At 42.8% G+C, this 27,308-nt stretch overlaps 1 long non-coding RNA gene across 1 annotated transcript; it reads left to right on the top strand.

Annotated features, from left to right (window-relative positions):
• Window positions 1–14,510: 14,510 nt before the first annotated feature.
• Window positions 14,511–23,389, top strand: LOC123636416. Its single transcript, XR_006734524.1, has 3 exons — window positions 14,511–14,697; window positions 20,287–20,330; window positions 22,910–23,389. It is a non-coding gene; the product is annotated as an uncharacterized LOC123636416 (long non-coding RNA).
• The last annotated feature ends 3,919 nt before the right edge of the window (window positions 23,390–27,308 follow it).

The following is a 27,308-nucleotide window of genomic DNA, read 5'->3' as shown; positions in this document are numbered from 1 at the left end:
ATTCTAGCTTCCCCCGTGGCTGGTGGCAGTTATATAACATGCACATCAGTAAAAGAGCTGAATTGCAAATAGTCTACTAACCTGGAAGGAATGTCTGAATGACTCCCACACCACACTGGTGCTAATTCAGTTGGGAGAGTTTTGTGGGTTTGCTGTGATTTTATTGAAATAAAGAGTTTGGCTATCATAGTTAGTAACTTGAGTGTGTCTTTTGATCCATGTAGAAATAGCTCATCTAAATGACATTTACATGTTATTCTCAACTGCCTGCAGAATCAGACAATCCTTTCCCCAGAAGGATGTCAGCAGCTTCCATAATTTGTGAAGGAAAAGCACCCGGGAAGGAACACGGTGTCAGGCATGCCTCGAGACAAGATTTCTAGGTTGATGATTCACATACTTTCATAGCTTTGGTTTTCACGGTCTTTGTTTTTAAAAAGCAATTTGAATGTACGTGAGCTTTCTGACTGTGTGCATTCTTAGGGAGGCATCCGAGAGTACTTCTGCCCATCTGTGCAGGATCTCAGAATGATCTGGGAGACGAGAGATGACAGGATTTGCTTTGAGGTTAGAGAGTGCCCATGCAAGTGAGTAGGGTGGAAACTCCTGTTCCAATATGCTGTCCCCGAACTGTGCCAGGGATAAACAGATCAGGAAAAAATATTGTATCATAAACCCAGACCTTGAATTTTCACCAAAGGTCTCACCAAATGGTGCAGGGCTGAGTCTCAGGGCCAGAGTGTTCTTGCAGGATGTGAAAGTTCACGGTGGAAGAACTCCAAAACGCATGACTAGTCTGAAGTCAGAGGAAAAGTACCACGCAGGCTCTGACTCACTTAGTACTAGGGGGTCTGTTTGCAGTGGCACTGGGGAGATTCAGACAGTAAGGTAAGTACTCTGATGCAGGTGTGCAAGGGCAGCAGTAGTGGCCACCGCAAGATGCCATCAAGCTGGCCAGAGGCCCCAGGGGCTCCCAGCAGCTTCGATAGGTCTGAGATACGCCTGCTCAGCAGCACTCCTCCCTGGCCTAGCATCTTATATCTCGGTAGCAGCTGTCAATCCTGCCCCGCTGACATTCCTCAGGCCGAGCCTCCCACTACTCTGCATTCTCCATGGAGGCTGCTCCTTTCTCTCCTGGATAACTGGAATAGTCTCACATCGTGGTCCCTGGCTCCCAGCTATGAGTCTCATCCTGCAGACTACCTTGTGTCTCTGCCCTGTCAATCAAACATCCAGTGGCCTTGCGTGACAATGAGGTGGTGTCCAAATTCCTGCACGTGGCATGGATAGGCCCCCATCTGTGACCCTGGCCTTTGCCTCCCTGCCTGCCCCTCATCCCCCCCACCACACTGTGGCCCATTAGAGTGCCCTGCTCGCTCTGGGCTCTGCACCTGTGCTATGGCACCCATGCCTTTGCCTGGGAAACAGTCTGACCTCACAGCAGTGCTGCTCCCCACCTGCGGGGTTAACGCATCCAAATCCTCCAGGTCTCGCTGCTGTGCCTCAGCCCCCACAGTCTCCCTTAGTTTCCCCCTGGTCTTGCCATGCTGTTCGTTCCCTGTTGACCAGACTCTCCTGTCCCTTCCAAGAGAGCGTGACTGATCTCTGGACCTTGTCATTTTTACCTGTCTCTCCCTCCAGACTGTGAACTCCTTAAAGGCCAAGACAGCACCTTATTTGTCACTGTGTTCACAATGCCTCACAGTGGGTCTAGCTGCAAGTAAATTCTCAGAAAATCTGTGATAGATTGAATGGGATTGAATTTACTTTATGCAAAATTGAGGGGTGGGAGAGATTTAAATGGATTATTTCTCTTCCAAACCACATGTCTGGATTATGCAAAAGATAAAAGGATCTATTTTTTGTGGCCAGTGACAGCTCAGCTCCCAAAGGGCCGTGCCAGGGCATGGCTCCTCAGCTTTTCAGTGGCTGTCCCTTCCAGAGGGAGCTCTGCAAGCAGGCCCTTGGCACAGCCAGCCACCAACTCATTGTGCCTCTGAAAGGCATCTGGACTGTTTTTGAGCAGATTACCATTTGGGACAATTTGTATGGCCACACAAACCCAATGCTGCTTCCTTTCGAAAAGCCACATCTTTGTTAGTCTTCTTCGCCCTTCTGCTCTTCAAAATTAGTTCATTTGTACACAAATGCTCGCCTAGGGGTTAGGGATTGGAAGGAGAAGCAGATTCACCTCTGCTTGTCCCTCTGCTGTTTGGATAAGAAGATATGTGGAGGAGAAGCTGGATTATCCAAGTTCTCTGAGCAGCAGACTTCAACCTCAGGATACGTCTTGGGAAAGGAAAAGGGCATATCTCCAAGTTCACCTCTGTAAATCTGGCTTATCCGAGACAGGCTGGAACTCTTATTTGCATGAAGACCTGCTAGCATTCTGGGAGGAAGAATGCAGGTAGCATTGAGACTGATGGTTGGGAGCAAAGGAAAAAAGAACTTTTGGAGACAGTGCCCTAGACAGGCAAGGAAGGAACCCTGAGTTTAGCGACAGCTGTCAGCTTTGAACCCCCTTGAACCCCAACAATCACCATGGACAAAAACACAGGAACATATTGGGGGACGCACAGGCACATCCATGTCTTAGTCCATTCCTGCTGCTATAACAAAAATACCACAGCCGGGCATTTGTAAACAATAGAAATTTATTTCTCACAGTTTTGGAGGCTGGGAAGTCCAACACTGTGGTGCCAGTAGATTACATGTCCGGTGCAGGATCTCAGCTTCCAGGAGGGTGTCTTGTTGCTGCCTCCTCAAATGGCAGAAAGGGCAAACAATGTGTCCTCACCTGGAGGAAAGGCAAAAGCAAAATGCTGCATGACACCCCTTTTCTTAAGAGCAGTAGTCCCACTCATGCGGGTGGAGCCCTCATGACCTAATCATTTCCTAAAGGCACCACCTTTTAATGCTGTCACATTGAGGATTAACTTTCAACATATGAATTTGAAGGGGAGGGTGGTAAAAATAGAAATGGTTGGTGTTATGGACAGAATCTTTGTGTCCCCTAAAATTCATATGTTGGCACCCTAACCTATAATGTCATGGTATTCAGAGGTGGAGCCTTTGGAAGGTAATTAAGTTTAGATTAGGTTACCAGGGTGGGACTCTCCTAAAGAAAGTGGTGCCCTTATAAGAAGAAGAAGAAGAAAGAGAGAGATCATGTCTGTCTGCACAGAGGATATACATGTGAGCACAGAGTGAGAAGGCGGCTGTCTGCAAGTCAGGAAGAGAGCCCTCTTCAAGAACCAAATCTGCCAGCACCTTGATCTTGGACCTCCCAGCCTCCAGAACTGTGAGAAATAGATGTCTGTTGTTTAAGCCACCCAGTCTAGGGTGTTTTGTTCTAGCAGCCCAAGCTGACTGAGACATTTGGGCCATCATTTGGTACAGAGCAAACTGTAAACTTAGAAGCATATCATGATTTGGTGGAAGGAGCATGGAGAGATGCTCCCTGTGAGCCGACCAGAGATGCCTCCTTGTTTCACCAGCTTTGCAACCTGCGCAACTTGCTCTTTGTCTCTGCCCTTCAGATTCCTCTCTGCAAAGTGGCAGTGACGCCCAACCCACAGGGATGTTGTGCATATTCAATATCGGGGCATAGGTGACATGATGAATGAGCCCTGGTGAAGGCAGAGATGCAGCAGCAATGAGGGGAGAAAGAAAAGTAGAGGTGGCTGCTGCACCTTAAGGCTTCAGGTAGAGAAGAGAAAGACCCGGGAGGCAGCAGCTGGAGCAGGGAAAACTGAAGCGCTATCTACATAAAAAACAAACCACCTGAGACCGAACAAGAGCAAAGACTTGCAGAGATTAGAATCCCTACTACTGCCCTGTCTGGGGGCTTGAGTCCAAAACTCAAAGAGAGCTTCATAGGTGCTTCCTGCCCCTGTCCCTGCCCCGGGCTGGATGAAGTAAGAGTGTGTGGGTGTCCTTGCAGGAAGAAATCAAAGCGGTATCCCCACTGACACCCCGGCAGATGGTGCGGACAGTCCCACTCCAAGGACTCAATGGCTCCTTGTTTTGCCTTCTATACAGCTGAATGTAAGATTTAGGCTGGATGTTTTATGTAAGGGAAAAGGACCCTGAAGACTATATAATGCAGATGGATATTCCATACATATCCACTTCCTCCCTCCAGGAAGCTGAAGAAAGCTCAGCTCCTGAAGCACAGAGGAGCTAAACAAAGAACTCCAGCATCCTGTCGTTCTGACTTGTGCTATTCCAATTTGAATCACGCCGCAAATGTAAAATGACTTCATTTTCCTGTGCCAGATCCCCTGGGGATTTCAGACTTGTTTATGCTTCTCTGAAATGAAGCTCAGCCTAGCCCAAGCGAAGGAAAACACTTCTATAGGCAGGAGGCTGCTGGAGCCAAAACACGAGCAGAGTCTATTCAGCCTCCTTTGACAAAGCCCATCCTCTCAGAACAAGGGAACTTCAGTGCCTAATGTCCCCGGTTTGGCAGCACAATGAGAGCTGGTTTCACGTCAGGGTTTAGAAACCAGCACTCAAATGAAAACTTACTGATGGGAACTCAGAAAAATCACCTTACTCTTACCCAGAACCGCTCTCAACATAACCCTCACCCTAGCTTTGCCCCTTGACATCTTTTATAAACAATGAGCTCAGACACACACACACACACACACACACACACACACACACACGTGTCTGTTAAATCCCATGAACAGTAAGTGGCCTCAGTTTTACCGGACATGGATCCCACCTTTGCAAAGCAAATAGTAACCTGTGTCTTTTTACCAGCACAGACATTCGTTGGTTAGATATTTGTTGACCGCCTACTGTATGATAACAGACCCCTAGGACACAGAGGAGAAACAAACACAGTTCCTGACCTCCCATTCCAAGTTTGAGAGACCTCATGGTTCAGGCTTGGAACCAAGTTCTGCCTCTCCTCAGTGCACACATCTGCAACACAGTGTGCACGCTCGTGCCTTGCAGCAGCATGGGGAGGATGACGTAAGAATGACTGTCTAGCGTCCTCCCAAATGGCACTGGCCTCTTCATCCTGGCCCCATCCTTGTTTGCTTAGGTTTGTGAGGGAGGGTGGGCTCCGTGTTTCCTGCTTCCCTTTCACTGTCCTTGTCCTGAAGGAATTAACTGAGGACGGTGAATGTGAGCTGTGCAGAACGGAGCCACTATGAGAGAATCAAGTGTTTTGTACCCTCCAATGCTAGTTAAGCGAAGCCAGCATGCCAGGCAGGTGGATACAATGAATATTCCAAACCAGAAATAAAAACGCTGTGTATGTGGAAAGTATCCTATACAAAGAAAGGATTGTTTTGATACACTTAACCAAGCAATTGAAATGCCCCACCCCAAGAATCTGGCGAATACAAATAGACCCACGTGAATATTTTAGAAAAAAGTCTTTATGTAAAAGCATAGGAAAAACAACAGGTGAATTGGGAGCTATCCGAAAGGCTGTACAGGAGATCATCTCAGAAAAGAAATGACCACGTGTCCCCAGGCAGAGATGGAATTAGAGGAGGTTTTAGAAGTGGCCAAGAGGAATGATTTAATCAAATTCATAACACACAGTCAAGGGCCTCCCATCTCTAAATTCTTGCACATCGACTTGTATTCACCATAATGAGATTTTTGGGGTGGTGAACTGCATTTGCCTCTTTTTATGAAGTTAGCTGAAAATATATTTCTTTAATCTCCATGAAAGAAATTTAAGTGAAAAAGAAATGTGTTTGCAAATGGCAGTGCTTCCTCATCTGGGTGTTCCCACGCCCCATCTGACCCAATGTCCCTGCATGGGAGACAACGCAGGGAGGACGCCTCTGCTGTTGTTATTCCGGACCAGTGGCAAGCATTTCCAGCCATGTATGGAGCGGTGAGGGTGGGGAGAGTAATGCAAGAAGCAGGAGCAGGCCTGGGACCCAGGAGTCCTGGACCTCAACACCCCCCTCTGCCATTTGCTCACCGGGGACCTGACCTCAGGACACAGAGGCATTAGTTGGTCCCCTTTGTGTGCCGGTGTTACAACACTTTTGTGATTAGGGACTAATGACTTTATTTTGTAGATAAGGAAACTTGGAATCGGATGGATTAAGGAACTTTCCCAAGGTCACACAGAATGCCTGACTGCAGGCTCCAAGCTCCTTCTACTGCAAACGCCTCTGGAGGCCGCATCTTCTCTCAAGCCCCTGGATTTCCCGACTGAACACCAAGAGGAGAGGACTACCACTGTCTCTCTAACTCATCCAGCTTTAAAAGAAGCTAAATGTGAGAATTTTTAATAGTTGACATGACTATTTCACTAGAAAGATGCAGAAGAGACATAAAATACTGTTCACATTTACAAAGAACTTGAGTGTAAAGATATACCAAGAAAAAAATGATTAATTGGGAGTTTTCACTTATCACAAATATAAACAATATAGTGCATTTTATGTATTTGTCTAAGAGGAGACTAAGCTTGGGGGCAGGGGAAGGGGAGAAAGAAACTAAAGAGAATTGAAGACATTGAACCCGGGCTCAGGTCTATCTTCTGAAAGTATTCCACCACTCTGAAATATATGAAAAAGTTATGCATATATTAGGTATTTGAGCTGCTGTTGAATCTAAACAATGTTTATTGAGAGAAGGAAAGCATCTAGAAGGATTATCATTGCCTTTAAACTGACGATTACAGTTTACCAATAAAGTGCACATCCAGAATCTCAGAGGAGACCGGTGACAGCCTCTTGAGATAAATGAGGCAATCTTCTCCTCAACAGACAAAGGAAGGGTGCTTACTAAACTTAAGTGACTTTTGCAAGTTCAAATGGCTGCTAAATCTAATACTGAGGCACGTTTTTTTTTTTTTTATTCTACTCTGTTATCTGTCTCCCCAGTGCCTGGTCTCATATGTGACAAATAGTTGGCACTTAGCAAACATTTTAATGAATGAATAAACTTCAAATTAGAAAATCTATCCTCATAAGGGTGATAGAATCCTTCTTGTCTTTTTATATAAGTGGAATGGGTATCTCTCTGCCAGTTTCACTGAAATTGAAAGCTGAGGTTTCCTGGGAAAGCTTCCTTTACCTGAAATTACATCATTAAAATACCTAAATACTCTCTTTTCAATACCCATAGAAGACAGAATAGAGTTACAAACAGATATGTTCAATAATGTTGTAGTAAATAAGTTAAATAAATCACCATAATTCATAAAAAATATTTAATGAGCAATTATTATGTACTAAGCACTTGACAAGCCATAAGGACACCTTGTTAAATGAAACACAGTTGATGTCATCAGGGAATTCACAGTCTTGGGGTGCAAAACAGGTGAGTAAACTGGCAATTAAAAATGGCACGGGGTAGGATCCTGCAAGACAGGTGATATGACCTTACAAGTTAAATAAGAAATCAGAGAAGCGGATCCTAAGACTTCCTAGAGGAGAAAAGGAGGTGTCAATGCATAGTCTTGGGGCCAATATCAAAATGATTTGTAGGACTTTGCCTTTTTTAAAGCCGAAAGTGACTTTGAGATAAATTTTGATTTAATCTAATCTCACTAAAAGGTCAGCCAGACCCAGAGAAGAGAACTGATGAGCATGAAATCACATGGAGGTTAATGTCAGGGGCAGAACACAGGGCTCCCAACGGCCAATGTTAGTTCTCAGGCCACATGTGTGGAGCACTAAGGACAGCTGGGAATAAATGATATCCCCATGTTGCCATAGGTGGACAGTCCCCAGTCCTCACAAAGGCCAGGGAATGCATCTATGAGCCCCAGCATGTGTTGATAGCAGAGAGGAAACACAGTCCACCACACAGTGATGGACCCAGTGTTTGACCCCAGCCCCACCTGAATCCAAGCTGACTCCCACAGAGGTGAACACTCCCTTTTCCGCACGGATATCCCATTTCAGACACATTACTGTGAGCTCAGAGACACTGACTTCTAGGAGCAGTGAGGTCATCCGCAATGACACTCAGAACTGATCAGACACTCGGATGTGATTCGGTTGGTTTATAGGCCATAGGACTGGAAGGAGGTGGCAATTCACAAGTCATTCTATGGAGAATAATGGAAATGACTGCTGTGCTCTGGTCACCCAGAGCCATTAACGGCCTTGGTCAACGATGATTTCATTACAGGCTTGTCTGAAGGAAGGGGATGGATGAGCCGACCTTTCCTGCTTCTCCACTCACGGGCCCTTGGGATTGTCTTTATTGGGTTGAGGTGGTGGGAACTGAAATATACATCTCATCTGGAGTGATTTGTTTTGTATATCCTTCAGGATTCATGAAACAGATTGTTAGAACAGATCTTTTTATTTTCCTTTTTGTTATGTTTTAATACTATAGTGTATGTAATGGCATAGAAAGAACTGTTTGAAATCTGCCATATTCTTCCTTGTTTTAAACTGCCTCTCTTCTGCACATATCTGCATATGGTGCTTGAGACATTGGCATGAGTAAGTAGGCAGCATAACACTGCAAGAAAGGGGAAGATTTTCCTCTCCAATGTGCCCAGATATCTTTGCTAGGGCTCTCTTATTGCATAGGGAAACGGATGAATGCATTCTAATTCTTTTGCTCATAATTTATAGCAAAAATTAAAGTTTCCTTTCACAGCAGATTGGAACGTACTGTAAATCATGTTCTCCTGTTGCAGCCAATGTCCACACACTGTAGTTTTATGTCATGAAATCCGCAGGCGTGTGGTATGTGGTTATTGACTTACGTTTGGGCCCTTGACTTTGAGTCTCTCAGTCAATTCAACTGGAATAATTTTTTTAAAAACCCTTTCTCTGGACACCTACTAGGTGATAAAGTGTGTGGGAGAACCATAGATAAATCTCTGTCCTACAGGAGATCACAGACTGGTGGTAAACAAAAGTTCAAAAGGGTGGAATATGAAACATATGGATGCCACAAACCAAAAGCCCATAAACCACAAGCTCTGTACATGAAAGTGGCTGGATTAGAAACGGGAGAAGAATAAAGACAGGATATGCCCTAAATTTCACAGTGGTTATCAGCCCCCTCTCTGAAGGGATTTTAATAAAATTAGAGATCAAGGAAAAGAAGCCAGGGCCGCCTGCTGAAGGCCAAGCTCCTAGTTCCCTTTTCTGCCTGCAAGGACTACACAAGGACCAACGCCATCCTGTCTCGCCCTCCAGCCCACGCTCCACTCCACCACCCCGCTTTGCCTACCAACCATCTCGGTTGCAGTGGCCTCTCCACAGACAGAATTAAGAGGGGAGGCAATGACAGCATGAGACCAATGCAAAAACTATGGCAAAAGATTAAATGAAATGAAAAGAAGGGCACAGCCTATGAGTACTCTGGGAAAAGGAGGTTTGCCAGGAAAAGGAGCAAATTTTAGATAACTGCTGCTTTTTTATTTTCAAGACAATTAAAGAAAATATGAATGTTAAGAATACCAGATCAGAGATAAGATGGCAAATTGAATGACAAATGGTTTTAGCAGTGATAAAGAAACTAACAGGGAAAAAAATATATAATGCTATTGCAGAATTTTTTAAAGGGCTTTAAAAGTATCAATAAACAAAACTGATATGACACTAAACAAATCTAAGACAGTGATCTAGAGGATGGAATGAAAAAAATTCCAAAGAAAAGGGGGAAAAGGACAAAGAATTTAAATGTATGTACGAGTAACAATGCCGCCATCACTTTTAAATAATTAGTATTACTAATACAGTGAATAGAATTTATGAAACCAAAAAAATGTTCAAATATGTAAATGAAAAATTTCTGGAAATGAAGACTTAGAGCTGCAGTCCTAAAGGGTTCAGTGTGTTCCAGGGAGAATTTGTGAAGAATGACTAATATTATGCCATATTTTGATAAAAAGCACTAAACCTTGGGGATAAAGAAAGACATCAACACATGTCCAGGCAAAAACAGTTCACCTCCAAAACCAAGAAAATTGGATGGATTCAGAACTTACCACAGCAAAACCGGATGACAGAAAACAATAAAACCATTGTCGACTTTGGAATAAAATGATTTGGGACCCTAGAATTCTACATCCAGCCATATTCTCAGATGTAGAAGGATAAAGGAAAATATTTAAAATATACTCTTCTTGAAAAATCTATTTTAAGATGTATCCAACCCAATGGAGAAATCTTATTTTCCAAGATAACAAACATGGTAATTCATATTAAATAACACGTCCACTGGAAGAACTGGTTGTGAACATTTAAACTATTAAAGAGGAATTACATCTAAAATTTCTGAGGTTTTTGATATGTATTTATTAAGTTATTTTTATTTAGTTCTACTCCCACCAGCAGTATGAACTCGGCTAAGTCTCAAGGATTAATTTCTCTTTTAAAAAAATTTTTATTTTATTTTATTTCAGTGTATTAAGGGGGTACAAAGGTTTCGGTTCCATAAATTGTTTTTGTACAGTTTGAGTCAAAGTTATAAGTGTCCCCATCACTCAGATAGTGTACACTGTATCCGTTAGGTGTGAATTTACCCATCCCCTCCCTCCCTCCACCTGCTTGATTTCCGATGAGTTTATTTCCATACGTGCACTTAAGTGTTGATCCATTAGTTCCAGTTTAATGGTGAGTACATGTGGTGTTTGCTTTCCATTCCTGTGATATTTCAGTTAGAAGAATGGTCTATGCCAATATGAAAAACGCTCTTTGTTGTTTGTTACATTTTTTTACTCACTAATGTGCAGGGAAAGCTCCTACATGACTTTATTAGCTATTTTTCAGCTTTCCAAAGGGTCAACACCTGCGTCTGTGTAGGCCTAGTCCACACCAGCAAGCCTAGGTAGGAAAGGATGAAGGAAGAAAGAAAACTCTCACCTATTTTGGGGTTTCTCACTGCAGACGTGGACAGATATCTTCACTTCCCAATGGACACACCCGCTTGTTCATGACGATGCTCCTTCCCCAGCAGGGGAGCTGGGCTGGGCCAGCCCACCCCTGGCTGTGGCCATAGTCCTTACCCCTCCTACCTCTCCGTGTACTGTGGGCCATGCGGGATTATTCCCAAATCAGATACAACAACAAGCACAGGGATTTCAGCCTTGAGCACCTGAGCAGCATGTCTACACCCCACAGCCAACGCAAAGCATTCTCGGGAAGGTTGGGGAAAGGAGAGACAGACACAATTCCTCTGGATTGGCAACCAAGAGGTAATTTTTATGGGGGTAGTTGTTTGCCTGCAGCAGAGTCTGTATCTGTCGTTAGAATATTGTACATACAACCATATTCTCAGGTAGATAAAGATGAAGTAAAAATATCAATAACATTATCTGGACACTGCAGAAATACTTTCACGAGCAGGTGGGTGGGCGCCTCCCTGGATTACTCTAGTACTTGAAATGCTTGCGTATTTCCAGGAGGGCTGGATCAGGTACCCAGAAGACATCTAGCACATCTGGCACTTAGTGAAAGTTGCTTTTCCTTCCAAGCAGCTGTTTTGATTTTATGACACAACCCACGAAGAAGACACTGCATCTGGCACTGACCACAAATTATTAAGTCTCATTGTCAGAGTCCAGGCCATGCCAGTACTGAAAATATGAAAAGCATCCTTAAATTGTTTTCATTTCTTGTGTAAGGACATAACGGGCTCCCAGCGCTCAGTGGCAGGTAGATGAGTCCTTTTCATCTGACAATTTCTAGCTTCTTTGAAAGTCTAATTAGCCAGCCTAGGAGGATCTGAAAAGTCCAGAGTATGATAAGAGGGCCCTGTTTATGGGAGATGGAAGCCCAGAGCGGGGAGAAACTTGCCCATCGCTGTCACTTCTTAGCCTGGTGGAGCTGGCCTTCCTTTAGCAGGTCATTTTCTGATGTGCCAAAAGTGCAACAAGTAAACTATTCTGCAATATTTTTTAAATGTAAATAACTTCTGAAGGGCAAATGCAAGGACAGTGTCTGTCTGCATGTGTGTCCTAGTCCCTGGCACAGGGCTGGGCACAGAGTAGGTGACTGTCCGCTGTGCTGACTGAACTGCACAGTTACTGCCGGGTTCCCCTGGCCGCCTGTCGGTGACTGTGGCCATGACTGTGGTCTCCTCTCCTCTGCAGGGTACGTGTCCCCTCTCCGCCGGCTGCCCTCCTCTCCCCACCCCTGGCAGCACCACAAACCACAAAGCGAGAAGGCAACAGGGGGTAACACTGTGACAGTGCAGACACATTAAAGGACCCCGGTACTGTTTACTTTTGTCTGGTGGAACTTGACAACGGCTTAAAGCTATTTATCTTGAAAACCCTCAAAGATAATACCAACAGTTTGCAGGAGGGGAATTAGTCATAGGCAAACATGTTTTCCCGATATTGCCCCAAGAAAAATATCCCCCTTCAAAGTTCTCCAGTTTCACCATCACCTAATTTATGGAACATTAGGTCAGGACCCTGAGGTTCAGATTTCATCCAAAATTCTGCCAGGGGAAATTGCTGGGCTGGTCAGGCCTCACCAGACCTTGGAGGACCCTTGAAAATTTCTCTGCATTTCCATCTTATACATATGAAAATTTCAGATGTGCCTCCCCCTGCCCCCACCAGGATTGCATCTGCTATTAGAAGGAAAGAAATGTTTGAATGACTCAGTTTACATCAGGTTGTTTTTTACAACTCTGTTCAGTATGCAATACAAATGGGAGTGCTTGCATGCATATACATTCTGATCATCATTGCCATTGTTATTTGATACATGAGGACTGAGCACCTATTTTGTGCAGGCACTAGGGACATAGTGATGAATAAGACATAGCTCCTGGCCTCAGAGAGCAGACATGACAGAGATTTTAACAGCACGAGCTATGACAGAGGTAGCCCAGCCTGTCGGCGCTTTGGGGAGGGATGTGTGTCAAAAGGCTTCTCAGAAGACACGGGGTCTGAACCGTGTCCACAAGGATGAAAGGACTTGGCTAAGAGGAGGGAGGAAGGAGGACACCTCGGTTCTGTTATTCCAATAAAAATAATTTAAAAGCTTACAGTCAGAGCTTTTCAGATCAGGGACCCCAGCATTTTATCCATCAGGATGCCGAGGTTAGAGAGGTTCCTAGGTCCATGGGGACCTGCGGACCTGGTCATCCCCTCTCTGGCCTGCCTCCTCCCCCCCTCCTCCAGGGCACCGTGCTCAGCCACTCAGACCCCTGGGTGTCCGTTCACAGCCTGGCACCAAGCACACAGTAAGGATCTAAAAATATGCCCCAGGGGAGGAAACGGATGAAGGGCTTGCAGCAGGGAAGAGATTTCCCGGGAAGCTTGGCGTCACTCAAGCCCTCCCACTCCCCACGTGAGGCTGCCCGGCTTCGGCTCTGCTAGCCAAGCCCCTGGTGGGCTCCCGGCCGCGGCCACGTTGTCCGCTCCCTCACCACAGGGTGCCCGCCATCCTGCACTGCCGCCCAGCTCTCCCAAGCCCCTTGCCCGTTGGGAAACCTCTATGCGTTTCCCACTGCAGATGTGGGATGATCTGCAGTCCACAGGGCAACCTGGACCCACCTGACCTCGGCCAGGCCGGCGTCTTAGCTGTCCTCTTCATAATACCATAAATATGTACAGTTGTCCTCATGTGACAATTGAGGAGCTAAGGTTCACAGTGTGTCTGGGACTTGCAGGTGTCACACAGCTGGATTTGAACCCAAGCCAGTGCCTTCTGTCCAAAGCCTGTGCCCGTCCCTTAAACCACCTTCCTTCATGAATGAGCAGAGTCAAAGTTTTTAGTGTTCCTGATCCGGAGGGAACTTTAAAACTTCCCTCCACCCCTCAGCTCCACAACCCCACTGATACCTTCTTGGTGCAAAGCCTTTTGTGTGTGTGAATAGGAACAACTCGTAACTAATGGTGGAGATACTAGACTACTAAGCTTCAAAAATCTGTATATTTGTGAATTAAATTCCCCTTGTTTAAAAGTTTGGACCCATTTTTTGCACCTCGATCATTGAACAACATAGCTTCTCTAGAAGCAAGAGTAGGCCATCTGATTACAGCAAGTTCTAGAACATCTGTTTCTGAGGTATGATTTTATACAATAGGAAATAGGGAGCCATGGAAGGTTTTTGAGGGGGACAGGCACATGATCATCTCTATTCTTAAGAAATAGTAATGCAGAGGATAAATCTTCTGGTTGGCACCAGTGCCCAAGAGAACATTGGGGCAAGACAAGAAATGAGAATGAATTAAACACGTGCAGGATAAGTATGGAGGGAGAGGAAGGACATGGAGGAGAGATATTCTCCCTCCCCAGAGTGTATGCTCTGAAATGGCAGAAACATATCGGTCTTCCTGCCCTATTTTTAGCACCCAGAACAATGTTTGGCAAACAGTCAGTGCTGAACAAATATTATAGATTTTGTACATATTGCTATGGAGGCCTTGAAAGAACTTGAAAGAATGTTTAAGTAAAGGGCGAGGTGGTAGTCAACAAACCTAACAATCATTTCGAAAGAACAGTTTTCGTTGGTTGAATGGATACGAGATGAGGAACTAAGAGTGATTCACTACAGCAGAACCCAGGGCCAGGGGACCAGCCAGTAACTGTGCCGGGCCACTGAGGGAGAAATTGGGAAGAAAAACAGAAAAGGCACACGCTGAACGGTAACAGGCATCAGACACTCTTGGCAACTGCTTGAAGCGACAACTGTGTCTCCTTGGCAATGAGCACTCCAGGAAGAGGCAGGCACAAGCCTGCCTCTGAATTGCGTAAGAACCTTCCGGCCATCCAGGTAGGTAAATATCACAGCAGCCTCTGATCTGTCTCCTTTTTTAATTGTTGATACTCACCCAGTTGCAAACATCTAATGATTAAACATCTACAATATTTCTTGCATCCCTTTGCCATAGTTTGGATATTTGGCCCCTCCAAATCTCATGCTGAAATCTGAGCCCCAGTGTGCAAGATGGGGCCTAATAGGAGGTGTTTGGGTCATGGGGGTGGATCCCTCATGAATAGATTAAAGCCTTCCCTGGGCAGGGTGGTGAGTGAGTTCTTGCTCTGTTAGTTCCCGTGAGAGTTGGTTGTTAACAAGGGCCTGGCACTGGCACCTCCTCTCTCTCTCTCTCTCTCTCTCTCTCTCTCTCTCTCTCTCTCTCTTCCTCTCTCACCATGGGGTCTCTGCACACCACTGATGCAACCTTCCTGACACCATGTACCCCAGACATGGCCCATCCTAAAAATCACCAATAGGTTATTCTTTTCTTAAGTACAGTTATTATCATGGTAGCCTCCTGCTCAAAACTACTCCAGTCTTCCCTTGGCCTAGCAAAGCTGTTTCTTGACTTACCACCCACGCCCTCATGTGTTCCCAATCTCGCGAGCCAGCCTCATTTCCCTCCACCAACCGGACACACCCTGCTTCCGTCAAGTCATTCTCTCTAGTTTTCACACGTTCTCTATTTCCTTAACCAGAAATGCCATTCACTGCGTAGCTCAATTGCCACCTTTTCTGCAAAACATTCACTTAATCTCTTCATGGACTACTCAAGGGAACTTACTTGAAACCCCTTTAGGATAATGATCATTTGCTGCCTTGGATTATGCTCATCTATGCATATGTCTTATCTTTCCTAATATAATCTGAGTTTTCTAAGAGTAGTGTTTGTATTATTTTTAACCCTCCAGGGGTCTAGTCCATTATTTGACCTACTTTGTAATTCAGTAAAAGGAAATGAATAAATGAATGAAAATCTGGCTTTAATTATTATATAAAAATTAGTCTAGCAGAAACATCACTTGACACTCACTGGAAGTGGATGGTTATGGGTTGAAAACAGATCACGGCCTGTGCTGGCTGGGGCAGCATGCTGGGATGGTGAGAGGACTGCTTAAATAGCCAGTGTTTAGTGGGCTTTGCCATGGAAGGTTACAAATTGATGCTAACTGCAGAGATAAAGAGAACATGGGCACCTATGATAATGAATTGCTAAAATAAGAAATACAGAGACCATCCTTCAAGAAAACCATAAGGCTAGGAACTCGCAACATGCATAGAGAATTCCTATGAGACTCTTGACACTCTGTGAGGAATTTTCAAATAGTGCTGTGTAGGCTATGAGCATTGCTATACTGCTGATTGTTAGATTCAGAAACAACTAATAACAACAGCTAACATTTAATGATCACTCGCTATGTGCTCAGTATCTTCCATGTGACTTACATGTACCCAATTAGTACCCAATCTCAGCCTTGAAACAATGCCATAAGTTAGATAAAATCTGAAACATGGAGAAGCTCATTAATTTTCCTAAGATGGCTGGTCTTTCTAGTGATGAACCAATATTCTCAACTGAATCCCTTTTCGTATTAGATGGAGAGAAACTCCCTTTTGCCTTGGAAATGTAAGAAAGATAGAATCACCACTAACTAGTCTAATGCTAATCATGTGGTAATTGATGGCCTCATAGACAGGAGAAAGGAGAAGGGGATTCTGAAACTCACTGACCTAAACACCTCTATTTGCATTTTCTTTATAATTTGGACTTCTGGCTCAGACTTCATTGAAAGAAAATATTCTGCTACTTTAAACAGTAGTTTGAATAGACGTGTCTATTTATGGATACCTTACCTTTGTAAAGCTCCATCTTAGAAGTTGTATGCTGATAAAATGCTCAGCACAGAACCCAGAACGCAAAAAATGCTCAGTGAAGCTTAACTATAGATATCACCATCGTCGTTGTCTTCACTATTTGTTTGCTATGGCATTCACGACCTCTTATTTGCACCTCCCGTGAGCTTAATAGACCATCTTCATTTAACAAATGTGAAAAGCAAGGCCTTAAGGTATTAATGACTTATCTGCAAGGTCACAAAGCCCGTAAGTGGAGGAACCAGTCTTCCCATTGCTCAGGATCAAGACCAAGCTCTCGACAAGATGTACATGACCTTGTGTGTTCTGGCTCCTGTCTCCACCTCTGCCTCACCTTGCACCACTCCCGTGTGCTGCCTGTGCTGTCTGCACTCAGGGGGTGGGGAGAGCACCCACGTGGCCACCTTTGAGCTCCCCCTGGTGTGCTACCCTCCTCCCACCAAGCCCGACACATGTGCTCGTCCCTCCTCTTGTAACACTTGCACAGTCCACTCACCTTCTCCTGGACTCAAATCAAGCTCAGGGCCATGATACTTGACTGTGGTCCAAAGCCAGGTCCCCTTGTTACACACTCTCATAAAACCAAATACCTCTCTAGCACTTAACTTGGTGTGTAATAGCATACTCATGATTATTTGAGTAATGTCTGAATCTTCCAATAGTTGGTCACCTTCTTGAGGACAAGGCCATTATATTTTCAGGTTCTTGGCGCACACAGGCAGTTAGAAATAACTGCTAAGCAAATATAAAAAGCCCATTGTCTTTCTTACTTTGTTCTTTCTTCCCTGCAGAAGAATCCTAGGCTACTACAAGTGAAGTTTGCAACAGGTAGCAGAGACCTAAAGGTTGAAAACACTCTGACCCTTTCCATTCCCTCAAATCAACAGAAGCAACAGCAGCAATAATGATACAATGGCTTTTTACAAAACTAAATTTGAAATTTGCCAAAATAATCTGATTTCTTAACAATGGTCTTATACATTTGCCTTGTACATGACAGTTTGTAGCACACATACATATTTTTCCCATTTTAACCTCATTCCAACTCTCTGAGATAGAATTAAAATGTCTAATTGTTTACTACCTATGGCTAGGGAAGCAGCCTCAGAGGAATTACATGCCAAATACAAGGTCATGAGCGTGGCAGCAGAGCTTGACCTTAAGCCAAATCTGCCTGGCTTTATAACAAAGGCTCAACAGAGTAGGAGGGAGGAGAGAGAGAATCTGCAGTGGTCTGGTAGTGGAGAAGTAGAGGGTACAGTGATCCTACGAACCACTGGTTGTGGGGTCACAGAGAGCCTGGCAGGTAGTTTGGTTCTATCCCAACCCTGATGCTGAGCTAGTCCCTGGGTAATCCTCACAAACCCTACAGGGCAGCCTGCTTGTTGTTGGTCTGGAGTAACTGGCAAAGCATGGGGAGGATGGAGACAGGGAGAAGGCCTAGTAGTTTCCATTTTTGTCCCAGACTTTTGATATTGAGGATGAGCCTGGATGTTGAAATAAGGAGACTTGAGCCCAGCTTTGACACTTCAACTAATTACCTGTGTCACCTTGGGCAGGTGACCTCCCCAAGTCTGTTTTCTCACCCGTAAAAAGCGAATGAAAGTTCTCACTCAAAACTCAGAGCTTGGATATTTTGAATGACGTGAGGGCAAGTCTGCTCTTTTCTCTGGGCCTTAACTTCCCTAATTTCCACCACCACCCCCAGAATGATAAGGCAGATTAGATGATTTCACCCAAGTACTGTGCCAGGTTTTTTATATACGTCAATTCATGTCACTCTCTCAACAGATTAGTGAGCTGTGTACTGTTATCCCCAATTTACAAATGAGGAAATTGAATTTCAGAGAAGTTAAGAGATCTGAAAAAACTAGCATGGCTGGGAGAGAGAGCAAGAGTCACAGCCCAGGACTAGGCACGAACTCTGTTATCAGACCCACACTTTCAGTTGGTACACCCTCTTCTCTTAGCTGCACCGAGGAGTGGTAAGGGTGTAAAACTGAGTGGGAAGAGAGACTGTGTTAATGGTTAAGGGGTTAGGAAAAAAGAGGAGAGGTCTGGAGAATGCTGCTTTGTCTTCCATTGACGGGACAGTTGGAGCAGGCTGTGGAGGAGGGCGGTGCCCTGTGGGAGACGTGATGACACGTGTCACCTCCCCATATGCTCCTCTGGTTGCTCTGCCACCAGGTTAGGTCTCACTTCATCTCCGTCCCCAGAGTCAGCTGTGAACTCCTCTCAAGTGTTCTCGTAGCACCTTGTCCTTATGTTTATCACAACACCGAGCACACTCCTTAAAAATGATCCATTTATTCCTCTTGTCTTCCCCTCACCCTCCATGTGCAGAGATTGGATTTCATTCACAGTCACAAGACCAGTGCATAAAGCAGTGCAGAGTGCAATTGTTTCCTGGAATAAAAGAGCGAATGTGGGAATTGAGCGTGTGTTTGCTGCACACCCTCAGGATCTCACAGCTCCGCCCATACCTACAGAACGTATGCAGCATGGGCTCAGCAGATCAAGGTATCTCATAATGTCAGGATCCTATGAGCTGTGGGAAACACAAGAGTTCCTATTACCCAGTGACTCACGTCTACCTCAAGTTTCATTTTGAATTTTCAGATTCAAAGCAGAAAACATACTTCTTGGGTAATTCAAATCTCAACCAGACCTCAACTACATATAGTTGCATCATTTCCCCCAACTCTTAGCTCTTTTTCAACCCTGCTGTTTACAGTAGCATTTCATGAAAGTAGGGTGGTTGCATAGATAATACATCCAGCCCCTACTTCCCCAAAGCCTCTGATACGGAAATCATATGAGTTACTCACTCCTTTCTCCTTTTTCAAGATTGTCCTGAATCTATTCCCAAATATTATTGGGCCCAGATCCACAGGACCCATTCTGTACTATGATAGCTTCTAAGGGATTTACTCTGGAAAGACCCATGTAAATAAGCAGTAGAAGTTGATTTTCTGATGTTTTTTTTCCTGTTCTTTTTTTATAAGCCATTTTCAATTATAGTTTTTCTGCTAAACACTTCCAGCATAAAAACGACTGCCCTTCATTCATTCAACAAGCATCTCTTGAGTGTCAAACATGCATCAGGTATTGTTACAGAAATTGAAGGTACAAAGATAAATGAGACTCAGGCCTTGGCCTTAGGGTGTCTACTAAAGGAAAGAGACTTAAATGAAAAGAAAACGAAGACTTACATTAAAGTGAAATGAGCTTAGTTCTCCCAGAGGATCAAATACATACCTCTGTTATCATAATCTAGTAATCTATTTGTTTGTATATACTTGTTGCATGAACTGCTAATCCTGGAACATTCTGACCAAAGGGAAACTTCGCTTATGCTAACTCAAATTCACATCTTTCCAATTTTTTTGGTTTGTTTGTTTTAACTCAGGACTTTGTTGTTGTTTTTTGTCTATTACAGAAAAGGAAAAATAAAGCAAAAAAAATTGACCTTTGACCCCACTCAGGGATTACATTCTTTATTTGCTGGTTTTTTGTCTTTGATTCTGTGGTTTCGGCCAGGGCAGTTGCTTTTGGGGCTGGGCAGAACTGATAGCTCTTCTGTTTTCACTGATGCAAGAGTCAAAGAAGTTCCAGAAAAAGTTCTTCTAGTTTCAACCCTAATTCTTTCTCCAAACCAAATTGAGAATCAGAAGAATTTGGATGAAAATGGTACCTGAGAGATCATTTCTTCCATCTCTCCCTTTACAGATAAAGGAGACTGATGCTCAGAGAAGGGCCACGTCCTGCCCCAGGTGAGACAGCGATGCCGGTGGGGGCTGTGGAGGGGCAAGCCCAGGTCTCCTCCTCTCATGTCTCTGTCCAGAGAAGAACAGTAAACACGATAGAGAGTATTTAGGAGTGATGGGTTCATACTTCAGATTGGGTCATAGTAAAACGTTTTAGGTGATTCATTTGAAAGCTGACCGTTCATGGGTGAAGTAGGCCAAATCATGAAGAAAGTGGATTAGGCGAACTTGAACTTACTCCCTTTACATCTTCCAACCAGAGCACACTGCAGAGCTTGAGATCTAGATTTTAAACTGCCTACTCGTCACTTCCACCTGTAGGTTTCACAAACATACCCCAATCTTTGTCATCATCTCCATTTCACATCACCATTAGGCCACATCTCTCTCGGGGGATGAAACCACTACTTGTCCAGCAGCCAAGACAGAAATCTACAAATCATCCTGGCCTCTTTCTCCAACATCTCTCAAACCAACCCAGTTTGAAGGTCGATCTACTCTCAAAGTGAGAATTATTAACTATAACATACAGTGAATTGGAATCAGAGGAAGAACTCACAACTATATTACCTGCATCTCAGGACAGAATGCCTTTCTGCTATCATACATTGCCCATTTTTTAATTATTCCACTTGTGGCAACCATTCCTATCAAGCAGTCCTGCTGTATGTCTAACCTGGGTCCATCCTGGGTTTCAGGCAACACTAAAGCCATGAAAACAAAACACAAACACACACACACAAGGAAATGGGGCACCGGGATGGCAGCAGCCAGAGCAGCAAACAGGATATTAAATACTGCAGAGAATTCAGACACTAAATTCATATAAAGGAGTATAAATGTTTACATATATGCTAAAATAAAATAGGGAACCAAAAGTAGGATTAAAGGATCATAAAATGACCAGGCAGATTTCAAAAACAACAAAATAATTTTTCTAGAAATAAACACTATGATAATTCAAAGCAAGTTGGCATTGAATTTAAATAAGCTGAAGACTGATCTCAAGTAATTATCCATGATGCAATAGACTGAGAGTCAGCCCCCCTGAAATTAAGAGCCTAATATTGTTTGGGGGGAAGTTACAGCTATTATTAATAATTAACTTTATGCTGTGCCAATTTAATTATTATAATTTCTAGGCTAATTAATTAGAAGATGTAGACTTTAATTTTCAAATCAGTGGAAAAGATGGAATGAGAAGTAATACTTAATCTAGCCAAAAATGTAAGAAATTTTTTTAAAAAGAGAAAAAATGAGACAAATAGAATTTGGAAAAAAATAGAATTACAAAATAACTTGAAGTTTATTAGTAATAGCATGAAAATATAAAAGTTATTAAAGTATATTTGGAAAAAAATGTAAATATGCTTTCAACAAGAGTCCCACCTAAGACACAAAGATATAGAAATAGCTCTAAGCATATAAGAAAGAAAGAAAGTCAGGCTAAGCACAGGCTGTGGAGGCCCCTGAAGCTGCTAAGGCTGAGCCTAAATCCTGCCATGTTCCTGCTCAGTAATTTTCCCCCAAAGAGAAACATTGTCATTGCTCAGAGCTCTGAGTTCCTGGTGATCTGTTTTTCTTCACTGACATCTTAGTGTGAGGCCTCGAGTTTTTACCACTATCATAGCTGACCTCACACTGTCTTGAAATGCATTAGATGGCTCATTTCCTTGTAGCAGAAATGTCACAGACTCCCTCGTTCTTTGCCTTCCCCTACAGATGTCAGCAGTCACAGTTTCTTTTACTAATCCCTGGGAGACAAAAAATGGCCGTGCTGATCAACTGTTTTACCCACATTCAAATGTGCCATCACTGTGCCCAGGGACCACGTTTTAGACTGAGAGTCAGCCCAAGTTCCATCGGTGACCAAGGGCGTGGCTGCTGTTCTAGGAAGCAGGGTCCGGGAGGAGCCTTGGGCCAGAAGCCCCCTATTCTGTCTCGACTCTGCCTTTTATTGTGCCAGAACTCTCTGTACTGCAGATTTGGGGAAAAAGACAAATCATCAATAGCTTTGTCTCTTCAACCCCTCAAAAGCCCTGTGAAGTAGGACATTTTTTTAACCCTCTGCTTTCCAGGTGAGGAGCTGAGACTTAGTGAGGTTAGCTGTTCCCCTAAATCTGCACAGAGCGGGGCCTACCCGGAGCTGAGACGTTAATCTGGACGTGTAAAGCCAAGTCCCGCGCTTGCTCCTGCACCAAGGTGCCCTGTCTGCCCACCCTGATGCTGGGAAAACCGAACAAAATGCGTTCAGAAAATGTTCTGAATTCATCAAGCACCAGACAGATATCCATAACTGGTACTGTCCCCCAAAATCTTGTTTGCTACTGGTACGGATTCTGCCCAGCAAGGTTAATCCATAAGCAAATACGTATGCTGTGACTGGAGGAAAGTATTCAATAAACCTCCCCTCCAAGAAACCTCCCCTCCAGCGTTAACATTCTCAAAGGGCTGATGTCAGCAGGGTAACAAGTTCCTGTCCTGACACTCTGAGATTCTATTCAAATGCAGGGGACAAGTGGTGGGGGGAGTCACCCTTGACACTTTTTCAGCCATTTAAGTTTAGGAGCTTTGTATGTTCCTAGTTTGATGGGGCAGAGAGAAGAGAATCTGCGTTCTTGAGGCATTTGTAGTGGCTGCTGCCACCAGAGAAGGGAACAGACAAGAATGTGGTTCCTGGAAGCGCAAGAGGAGGCCATCTTCGTGAGCCGAGCAGGTGACCCCAGTCTGCGGCCACAAGAATGAGGCCCTTGTCTGGCATCTTCTCCAGCAACCTGTTCTGGATTGACTAATTACCTCCAGCAACCTGTTGTTCAATTTATGAACTCACTGATCCTGACCTGGTAAGCTTTAGCCCCTGAATGCCAAAAATAAAAGTACAGTCACATCCATTTATTTGAAAGAGAATAGAGAATGGATTTATTTGATTGTTATAAGCAGTAATTCATGAATAGTAGCAGGTAACATTTATCAAATGTGTACTTTACTTAAGCCAGGTATTATTTCATTTACTCACTTCTTCATTTAATCTTCACAATAACCTCCCACTAGGTAAATACTATCGTTATGTGACTTTTATAGATAAGAAAACAAAAGCCCAGAGAAGTTATACAACTTTCTCAAGGTCAAGACTTAAACTCTGGGATGCCTCATTCCCGGTTGTCTATACTTTTGACCTTTGTGTTATAACATCAAATGTTACTTGGTGATTATCCAGAGACAAACGCCCATCCTGGTAGGTGGTGTCTTTCCGGGTTTCCAAAAGACTCCTCTCACAGGGTGTGAGGGCACAGGGGAGCTGGTGCCCGCCTGGCCTGCCTGGAGCTGTGAGCTGGACACCTTCCAGGTCCTCTACCCAGCAGGGCGACTCTGAACTCTACTTCCAGGAATGACACTGAAATTGGCTACAGAACTGCAGCATGTCAAAAGTTAAAGGAAGCCTAATGGCTTCACTTACAAACTTTTGATGGTTTTCAAATGAGGAATAAATAGCAAAAGTGAAGAAAAGGAAGTACAGGGAAAACACCTTCCTTAATTGGCAGAGACACATAACAGATGAGTAACAGGAAATGCTGGAAGGAAAGGTTAAATGCTAAAAAGGGAGCATCTCAGGAAAGATCTTTATCACAGAGAACTGCTTCCTTTCATTCTGGGATCTAAATGCTGAAATAAGTAGTCTTGCTCCAAAAAACCTGTTTTCTTAAAGGCCAAAGAGCAAATATACTAAAGTATGGTTAGTGCCGTTGGCAAGTGAGCTAAAGGGAAAGTCTTGCCACTCCTGGATTGATGTGCACGGACGTACCCATCAGTGTCATCAGAATAAACATTCAGTTGAGTCAAGGGTCACGTTTGACTTCTCAGAGCATTAATTTCCTAACTTAAAAGCAGGGCAATACCTTTATATGGTTGTTGTGGGGAGGAAATAAAATAATGTATAGAAAAAAAAACTATAAAGAGTGCTTTACATAAAGGGTCCGTTGTAATGAAAATCCCTCTCCCCCTCTTTGGCTCTTTGGCTCCTGAACTAAATTCAGCTGCAAGTCCAGAACACACTTTGGCAGTTACCTATTGATGTAATCTAACTTTTTAAAAGATTGTATCTTACATATTTCAGTGTGTCAACCTGTTATACAGATACCAGTCCAGGTAATCCTAGGTAAATACTATTTGCTAAAAGATTTCCAACTGGTCTTGCAGAGAGCTAGGAGCCTGAACCAGAAAAGGTACCATCTCCCCTGAACATTTTTCCTTAGGAAAAAAAAAATATCTGGAAGCATGGGTCTTCTGAAGGTGGCAGTAAAAGCCACAATGTATGCATCATGCCCAGGGCCAGTTAGATAACTTGTGATACTCAGAGCAAAATGTTATTACAGGGTCCCTAGTTCAAAAATAACATAAAAGAAGAGTAGGTAAAGGTACTAAAATATAAAACTTTTGCATTTAAAAATATTTTATTAACTATAAAATATGATAGAGGTACTAGTGGTACAGGACTGACATAAACTTACAAATTATAAAAAGTAATATTTCAGTGTCACAATTTTATGTAATATAATAAACAATACTTTACTCATGTGATGTCTTCCTTGATCATAATATTTTTATGTCTTGTTTTTCTGCATTTTCATTTATTAGGCCATCAAGATTTGTACTTTTTATAACTTCAGTTTCAATCTGTATAATTAAAAGTGATATCAGTCACTCTTGGAAAATGCAAAATCACAAATAATGTTCCATAAACTTTAATTTTCAGAAGAAGCTTTCTGCTGATAAAACTGTTATTGGAGCTATTGAGAGTATTTTATAAGGTTGTAAAGAGAATTTTATAGGCTGTGAAGATTCTGATAAATTATTTCAAAATGTAATTTTTACCTCTAGAGCTGATTCTTACAGAACATTTTTTCTAAAAAGATCTAAATCTTCATACAATCAGTTTCGTGGAAGCTTGAATCTAATTTAAAATATAAGATTATGCAATGGCTTTTGAGTGCCTCCTCTGGCATTTCCTACAACTCGTGGAGGTCGTACAAGAAACTTAAAGTGGCTTTATGATTTGTGTATGATTCAAAGTACCTATTCATGCATTCTATCATTGTAGTTACAATTGTGATGAAAATTAACTTCAAAATTGTCTTCCTCATCAATAAGTGGTTCATCTGAAGCGTCATATGAAAAAGTGTTCATTTCCACTAAATACAGTAATTATTAAATTTTATTTTTGTTTCTAGGCCTGTAGATATTTGCTGTGCTATGTTGCAGCGGTTTTGAAAATCTGCAAAATCTTTAAAGAGATTCTAAACTCTCTAAAGAGTTCTAATAACTGCCTTATATGTTTTATTACAATGTCCATGTATACACTTTTTTTAATTGAGGTGAAAGTCACATGCCATACAATTAATCTTTTGACATTATACAATTCAGTGACATCCGGTGCCTTTACAAAGTGGCATTTGGTTATAAAAGCACCACTTCACTCTAGTTTTCAAATGTTTCGATCACTCCAGAAAAACACAGCAAACCCTTAGGCAGTAACTTCCTACTCCCTGCTCGTATAACCTGGAAACCATCAGTCTGCTTTCTGTCTCTGTGGATTTTCCCATTCTGGATACTCCATATAAAAGAAATCATACAATGTGTGACTTTTGGTGTTTGGCTTCTTTCACTTAGCATAATGTTTTCAAAGTTCATCCAAGTTGTAGCATTCACCCTACCTGATTCGTTTTTAGGGCTGATTAATTGTATGTAGATAACACAATTTGCTTCGCCATTTATCTGTTGGTGGACATTTGGGTTGTTTTTATCTTATGAATTCAGCCGTTATGAACACTTGCAGAAAAGTATTTGTTTAACACGTGTTTTCAATTCTTTTGGGTACGTACCCATGGGTAGGATGGCTGGTCATATTGTAATCCTATGTTTTATTTTTTGAGGAAACACCAAACTGTTTCCACAGTAACTGCACCACTTTATATTCCCACGAGCAAGGTCTGAGGATTCCAATTTCCCCACACCCCTTGCCAACACTTGTTATTTTCCTCTTTTTTTTTTTATAGCCATCCTAGTGGAAGTGAAGTGGTCCTCATTGTGTTTTGATTTGCATTTCCTTAATAGTCAGTGCTGTTGAATGCATTTTCATGTGCTTCTTGGACATGTGTGTATCTTCTTTGGAGAAATGTTTATTTTAGTCTTTGACTGTTTGGGAGGTTGTTTGTTCTTTATTGTTGAATAATAAGCATTCTTTATATATTCTGGATGCTAAACCTTTATCTCAGATATATGATTTTCAAATATTTTCTCCTATTCTGTAGGATGTCTTTTCACTTTCTTGATAATATACTTTGAAGCACAAATGTTTTTAATTTTTATTAATCCAATTTATCTATTTTTCTTTTGTTGCTCATGTGTTTGATGTAAAATCTACAAAGCCATTGCCAAATCAGAGGTCATGAGAAAGTACCCCTATGTTTTTTCTATTAACTTTATTATTTTAGCTCTTATACTTAGGTCATTGATTCATTTTGAGATAATGTTTGTACATGGAGTGAAGAAGGTGTCCAACTTTATTCTCTTGCATGTGGTTTTCCAGTTGTCACAGCATCATTTATTTAAGCGATCATTCTTTCCCTGTTGAAAGGTCTTGGCACCATTGCTGAAAATCAATTGGTCATAGATATTTGGGTTTGTTTCTGGACTCTCAATTCTATTTTGTTTGGTTTATTCTTATGCCAGCACTATGTTGTTTTGATTACTACAGCTTTGTAGTAAGTTTTGAAATAAAAAAAAAAATGTGTGAAGCCTCCAACTTTGTTTTGCTTTGTTTTAATATTGTTTTGGTTATTGGGAACCCCTTGAAGTTCCACATGAATTTGAGGATTGCCTTTGCCATTTCAGAAAAATTAAAAAGGCCATTGATAGGGATTGCATTAAATTCTGTAGATCTCTTTATGGAGTATTTGCTTTACAAAAATCAGTCCTCTAATCCAT

This window comes from Lemur catta, chromosome 4, assembly GCF_020740605.2.
Source record: "Lemur catta isolate mLemCat1 chromosome 4, mLemCat1.pri, whole genome shotgun sequence".
Taxonomy (NCBI): Eukaryota; Metazoa; Chordata; class Mammalia; order Primates; family Lemuridae; genus Lemur; species Lemur catta.
The sequence above is the reverse complement of the archived record's forward strand: the minus strand, read 5'-3'. Positions and strand labels throughout refer to the sequence as shown.